At 38.2% G+C, this 7,469-nt stretch overlaps 1 long non-coding RNA gene across 1 annotated transcript; it reads right to left on the bottom strand.

The window, feature by feature from the left end:
• Positions 1–335: 335 nt before the first annotated feature.
• Positions 336–843, bottom strand: LOC122641427. The gene is made up of 3 exons (XR_006329901.1): positions 655–843; positions 486–578; positions 336–405 (listed from the first exon to the last, which is right to left on the bottom strand). It is a non-coding gene; the product is annotated as an uncharacterized LOC122641427 (long non-coding RNA).
• Between the last annotated feature and the right edge of the window lie 6,626 nt (positions 844–7,469).

Below are 7,469 nucleotides of genomic sequence, written 5' to 3'. Positions count from 1 at the left end.
GTTTACCTTTCTCCATTCTGATTTGCAAATTGTGGAAGAGGCGAAGACCGAAGTCGAACCCTAACAGTTGCCCTCCCCCCAATCTCCAATCATCCTCATCATTTCCGTTCAACAGCCACCAGCGATGGCAACGGCAACGGCAACGGCAACGGCGACGCTTTGAAGGCCTCTCGGTTCTCCTTTGTGGTTAGTCCATCAGTATCCCTTTCTTTCTTTCTGTCTTCTCAATCGTTTCAGTTTCTCTTTCTTCTTCCTTAAAATCTACTTTGGGTAAAAATTGATCTTGAATTCTGGGCAGCTTTTACCCATGTAAGTTGTGAAACGCTTCATCTTTCCTTCATCTTTAAGAGCTTTTCTGTGTACGAATCTAACCACGTTCCCTAGCCGAAGTGTCTCATTAATAACCTGTTTTATAAAGATCCAAACTTGTCAAAGTCTCTCAATCAAGCAAGATTGAGAGAGAAATTAATAACAGTTGAGCTTACACATTGTGTGAATTCCATTTGTTTATAATCGTCCCAATTCAATCCAATCTCTCCAGCTTGTTGCTTAGCTCTGCTGATTTCTCTGTATTCTTCCTGAAAAGCACAAGTGAAGAATTAACCAGAGAAAGAGATTTTATAATAATGAAACCTATTTAATTTTATCACATACCCTTAACTGTTCAACTGCTCTGGGGCAACCTTGTAAGAAGTAGATGGCTAAAGCTACTGCAACTGAAGAAGTTTCATGACCAGCAAAAAGCAAGCTTAGTATGAGATCAAGAATCTGCACTGTGGAAAAGTTTGAATTCTTAGAACCCAACCAAGTAGATCATCTTCTACTCTCTCAGAGTCATCATCATTCATTTGACAGATCCTTTCCTTCAGTTTACGCTCTGTAACTTTAAGAATGGTTGTTCTTGACTAATTTGCCCAAAAAAAAAAAAAAAAATGATCTAAGGCAGCAAAGCTTTTAGAGACCCCTTTAAACCCATTTAAGTTGTGATGTAATATAGGATATTATATTAGTGTGTTAATTTTAGTTCATAAAATCATAATATTATTTTATTTATTAGATGGTGAATGTATGTTACATAATGAATATATGTCTATTTTTTAAAAAATATTATTATCGTCTATATTGTATTAAACACGTATTAAACGTATATCATATTATTATCATATATGCTTTATTAAATCAGATTTTTTTAAAATATTATTAATGTCAAGTCCGTTTAATGGCCGTACATATCTATTCACATTCAATTGACGTTCCCAAATTTGAATTTACTAAGTGAGGTTGGGATCAGCTTTCCAATCCCACTTGGCTGCCGTACGCCGGAAAATATTCTTTCCCAGACGTCACCTTTGATGTAATAGAGTAATATCCCTGCTTTTGTAAATATTTACAATTTTTACACTTCGATCACATTGTATTATAAAATACTTCATCATGTTTGGCCAACTGTAACGCTTCTGTGCTGGGCATGGTACGATACCAAATCCTGACGGATCCCGTACTGATGGATTGGTATACACAGAAATTTAAAAAAAAAATAGGGACAAATGTGTCATATTTGATCTCAATTCTAAGGGGATGCCAATCCAATTTCAATACCGAGATTACGAACTATGCTCGCCAATATTATATTGGTGAAAGGTGCGGACAGAATTAAAATAGTCAGAAACCCCATTTTTTTTAAAGGAACATTAGGAATAAACTTGTCTCATGGGATCGATCCTTGTCAATACCATATTGGTATCGTATAATTTTGAAGGTGACCGATAATCGATTTGATACCATACACTAAAACCATGGTTGGGATACAAAGCTTCTACACTTTGGTATTGAGTTTGCTAGAGCTCTATATACTACTAGGTCACTTGGTCCTACACCAGCACGAGGCCAATGAGAGTATATATAGGGGCATCAATATAGATGAGATTTTTATTTTACAGGTAGGACAGTAATTTTATGTGCCCATATATCTCGGCACAAAGGCCACATGACCAAGCAACGTTTTCTATATCCATTGTTTTTATTTTCTCTGATATTTAAATATGATTTTTCAAATAATTTCAGAGCATTATCAAGATATTTGAAAATGTCAAATTTATTTACTATTGTTCTATAACTAAATAATATGGACACCTGTTACAATGTTATATATGCAATATACAAAGAATGTTTTCTATGTCGGGGGTGTAGGCTAGGCCCAGACACATGGGGGTGGGTGAAATGACCACCCTGCCCCCTGAATGGCAGACCCATGTATTTGGGCGCAAGCTACGTTGTAGCACTGAGAACATCAGCCTATGCAATATATATGCATGGTAGGAACTATTCCAAAAAAAAATTACCCCAAAAAAAGTGAAGAGGGTTCCCACACTGACAGTGTGGAAATGGTTCTCTTTAAAAAGGTAGGCCTTTATATTCAGAGTAGAAAATAATAAACAATATACTTGAGTGGGAAATTGCATTCTGGCCTAAAAACATGATATGGACTCAAAATTAGGGGTGTAAATGAACAGCCAAAATCCGTTTCCGTATCCATGTCCGTATCCATTTAGTAATATTCAAATCCATCCGAAAGCTAAACGGATGCGGATAAGATATAGTTATCCGAAAAGCTATATTCACATGTAAACCCGATCCATATCCGTGTTCGTATTCGTTTAACATTATCCGAATCCGTCCGATAGCTAATCGAATATAGATGTGGATATAGCACTGTCTGAGCTGAATCCGATCTGTTTACAGCCCTACTCAAAACTATTAAGGGCTGGCCCAAAAAGCCCAAGAAACATTTCTATTGTAGTCTATGCTACAGACAATGGACTCTAGGAAGAAAAAACATTGACAAATTGGGCCAGCTTTGGACCGTGGTTTGAGATTGTCCATATTAAATGATACGTACTGATTTTGTTGGTCATCAATACCGATACTGTATCGATAGGTTGAACAAAATAGACAAAAAGTAAAATTGTCAAAAATCCATTTTTAAAGGAGAATCAAGAGTAAAATTGTCTGATACAGATACCGATACCATATCAATATTTTATCCATTTTACAGGTGATTGATACACAATCTGATACCGTGCAGTAAAATCATGATTTGGACAAAGAAAGAAATAGAATTGAACCTTTTTAATGGTAGCATTCTTGTAACAGAGAAATGAAATCGTCATTAATAAGGAGAGTTTTGAGTTTTGAGTTTTGACGGATAAAGAAAAGTGATGACTGTGCCGTCTCTGTCTTCAAAAGAGAAAAAGAAAAGTCTGATTTCAGTGATGAATAAGAAATTTCCCTTTCCGGTTTGCTTTGGATTGCTTTGCTTGTTGGTAAAACAAAAAACAGACCAGAAATAAAGAAGAAATTGAATAGAGAAAACTGTAATAAGGGAGACTTGGGAGTAAAGAAAAGAGATGGAGTAGTTTTAATGGGTTTTCTTTTCCCCACTCAGATACTCTAAATCCTTCTGAAAGCGGCGGCGCCGCCTGCGTGAAATCATCAGAATCCATAAAATTCTTCACTTGCGTGTAATAAAGGTGGGGAAACTTAATACCTCATTAATTTGGAAATCTAAAAGTGTAGAACATAATAAAGAAGAGAGAGAGAGAGAAGAAAGAGAAAATCAAGGGCATGCGTAAGTTGAGGTCATGGATTCCTCGACAAACGCCTCGTACCGAGGAGACTGAGGAGTCTCCATTCCTCCCTGGTTTTAGGGTTTTGAGCTTTTTTTTCTTTTTCTCTCTCTCGTTTCCTTGCAAAATGCAAACTGCAATTATCATCTGCCGGCCGCCTAAAGTTAATTCTCTGATCCGTGGAGTTGGGTGGTGCCCATCCATGTCAGACTGTGCTCAAAATTTTTAATCTCTCAAAGCCCAATGTACTCTTTTAGCAGTCTAACAGTCCAACGGCCTTTCCTGGATCTCAAAAATCAACGATGGTATCAGGTTTAGAGGAAGGTATTCTTCGTACATGGGATATTTTCCCCCAAATATGGAATAGGGGAGTTTATGTCATTTTAGATACGTGCACATGAGCCATGTTATTTAATAATGTATCATTCCGATTGTGCATAAAAACTTTTGTCTTAAGTTATATTGAATTTCCCATGGAAAGACGGAAATCCCTGAAAGCGAAGTGGCCATTTTGCACGGCTTTGTATCTAGGCATTGGAGTTGCACACCGCATACGATCAGGTAATGTTCTCTTTTCCTAATTTGTATTATTATTTTATGTGTGATGTAGAAGGTGAACTTTGGTAGGTTGTAGCAGTGTTGAATCGTCTCCTCTCTCTCCTATAGTAGATCCTTCTTTCTTCTTCCACTTCCGTTGTCTCTGGCTTGAAGGAAAAAGATCCCTGATTTCATATAATGGCGACAAAGCGTTCTACCATTTGTCTCAACGTTTTTTATTCTGTTCTTACATAGCTTCAAGGGGGTAGGTAAGCAGCAACTCACTTGAAGAGTGTGTTCCACTGTTGTGCGTGTTGGGGTTTCTGTTAGGATTTCTCCGCCTTAGTGCATGTAATCCATACTTCTCCTCTCCTTCTCTGCTCCTTCCTCCATGATCCTTGAAACTGCCATTGGTGACAATGCCGATGACGCCAACGACGATGATGACGAACCTGCCTGAAAAAACACCCCCTTTCATGGGTCATCACTGCCACGCCTTCCTTCCTCCCTCTATGCCACTATGGTTATGGTTTTTAGCCATCATGCCGAGAGGCTCCCAAACAAGGGAGGTTTTCTTTTTTCCTTGTTTGTGTTTTGCAGGTGATGCCAACCCAAGTGTTGGTGGCATCGAGACTATCGTCGGTTCTGAAGCTCCAACTGTCGTTCAATCTTCACCATCTCTCTCTTGTCGTCGGACGAAGCTCCACTCGTCGATCCAGCAAATCCTTGCAGATCTATTCGAAAGTAGGCTGTGGCAACCTTCTGGTGGCCTTCTTGTTGTCGGTCGAAGCTCCACTCATCGATCCAACAAACCTTTGTCGATCCGGCAAGTCTGTTTGAAACTAGGTTGTGGCAGCGTATCGACATGCATGGGTAGTTTGGCGTTGGACTGTAATAATTATGTTTGTTTCATACTTGAGAGGTCTTTACTGTTGCACGTATATTTTATGCATCTTGGCATGCCACAGGTTGATGCCTACGTTGGTTATATATCGGTAGGCTTAATTCATGATGTGCATATGTGAGTGAAGAAGATACTCAACATGGAATCCAATTCTCGATAATGTAGAATATCCTAAGAATTTATAGACAAGGATTAGATGAAATCCGAGTTTCATGGCAGTTTTGTAAATTGTAAACCAAACTTATGGTCTATGAATAGTATATGACCCAATAAAAGAAAACTAGACTTAGTGAATTTGATATGACTTGGGTAAAAAAATTGAGTCAATGAAAACTCAAACTAACTCAAATCTCATTTCTTAAATCTAGGGGAGTTTCATGACTCATGATCAGATTTTATATTCTTGGACTCAGCGCAAGTAACTCGGGTTAAAAAAACCTTTATTTTTTTAAACTAATAATCTGATTTTCCAGCTATACTAAAAAATAAATCTAATAGACAATTAAGCACGATAATCACGTTTTTACCCCCAACAAAAATTACAACAACCACGTGTTTCATATTTGAACATATGGTACAACACAATGGATTAATGGTCATGGAATTGGAAATGCCATAAAATCACATCTGTTGTATAATTTTGACGATTTCAGTATTCCACACCCTTTTTATCTTTCTCAATAACCTTTATTGACCCATTTGTTAAAGTGAACAACCAAAAAATTTATGCTCACATGTGACTGTAGATCAACAATGCATGCACTTTGGATCCAGGTTCGGGTCAGATTTAGCTTCTCATGGGTCTCTTGTTTTTGGCTCCTAGATGTGTACTAGAGTGATGTGGGAGAAATTGGGGAAAGTGGGGACTTATTTTTTTGATAAAAACAAATTTTATTAGACGAAATCGGTTGTGGAGAACCTAGAGGCTCCTTTAGCAAGAAGTTGTGTCTCCCTAGCAAAATCTTGAGAAACATGCACAAAGGAAATAAACGAAAAATAATTACAAAGCAACTAGACATCACCACAATGACCTTCGAGGCCCAATCCACAGACGAGCTCAGACCCTTGAGCTCCAACACAATAGGAAGACAATCTGAGCAGATCCTCAAACAAGGAAGTTATTACCTACAGGCGAAAATGACATCATCAGATACTCTATGAATGTTTTCTAATGTCACACCACCAACGTAGTAAGAAACATAACAACAACGTCATGAACAAGTAAGGGTAGTCACTCTCCTTAAGAATGTTGTTATCCTCTATGGTGCAAAAGTTGTTGGTGAAGTCTGATTTGATCTAGAAAGTGCGATTGAGACATTCGGAGGGCCGTTTTGGCCTTGAAAAGACCTCAGAATACCGAAAAATGGCGGGGAGTTGTGTTGGGCTCGTCGAGATCTTCAAAATGAGTACTTTTGAGTCATATGTTATGTTTTGATCCGGCTCAGGTTTTTTAGCGTTTTTTGGGTTGGGGGCATTTGTGTACTTTCTGGGGTTAAGGTTTTCTTATATATTTGTTCTTATCTCTTTGAGATAGGGTTATGAGGGTTTGTAACATTTCCAGAGAAATAGTGAAACCTGTTGTACTACTCAGCCGTGGACGTAGCTTCCATCTTGGAGGTGAACCACGTAAATCTCTGTGTTGTGCGTTGTGTATGTTTTCTCTATTTTCGTTTTCTTCTGCAAATCGCCATTCTGGGCGTTGTTTTCTTAACAGCAAAAGTCGTTGCAACATGTCCTCCAAGATGAGACAACCCTTGTTAGGCCCTTTAGTTGATTTGCATGCAAACAACTAGGCCACGTTGGAACCTTTTGGGATTGGTGTGTGGTTTGTGTGATTACACTTTCATCAAAAAAAAAAAAAAAAAAAAAAAAAAAAAACTAGGCCACGTTGGGACTCAATGATTGTACTCACCATATATACACAAAAAATACTCGCAATAAAGAGAGAAAACTCAAAATGTGCATAGCTAACAAATGAGAGGTATTTAAAGAGTGAGAAAACAAAGCGAAATTGCATAGAAGAGCGAGGTTCATCCTCAATTTATAAAAGAGAAATACCGTTTAGCCACACCTGTCTAAATGGGTACACCTCCCCATAGTAAATGGTAAAAAGATACGTCCTATTAGAAAGGCATATCCTAACGTAGAGGTACACCCCTTGCGATGGTTATGTCTTTACACCTCTTTGTATACATGTATATAGATACCTCTTTATATGTAGAGATAGAGTTGGGCTCACGTTCACGTACGTTAGCGTATGAGAACAGCTCCTGGCCAGTTGTTTAGATGGAATCCATCTGTGTAGGTCCCACAAAGTGGATTCCATTTGTACAGCTGGGAGCTGTTCTCGTATGCTCACGTATGTGAACGTGAACTGGACTTATAGAGATATGCCTCTCGAG

Source organism: Telopea speciosissima, chromosome 10, assembly GCF_018873765.1.
Source record: "Telopea speciosissima isolate NSW1024214 ecotype Mountain lineage chromosome 10, Tspe_v1, whole genome shotgun sequence".
Classification (NCBI taxonomy): domain Eukaryota; kingdom Viridiplantae; phylum Streptophyta; class Magnoliopsida; order Proteales; family Proteaceae; genus Telopea; species Telopea speciosissima.
Note: the sequence above shows the minus strand (reverse complement) of the source record. Positions and strands in the feature narration are given on the sequence as shown.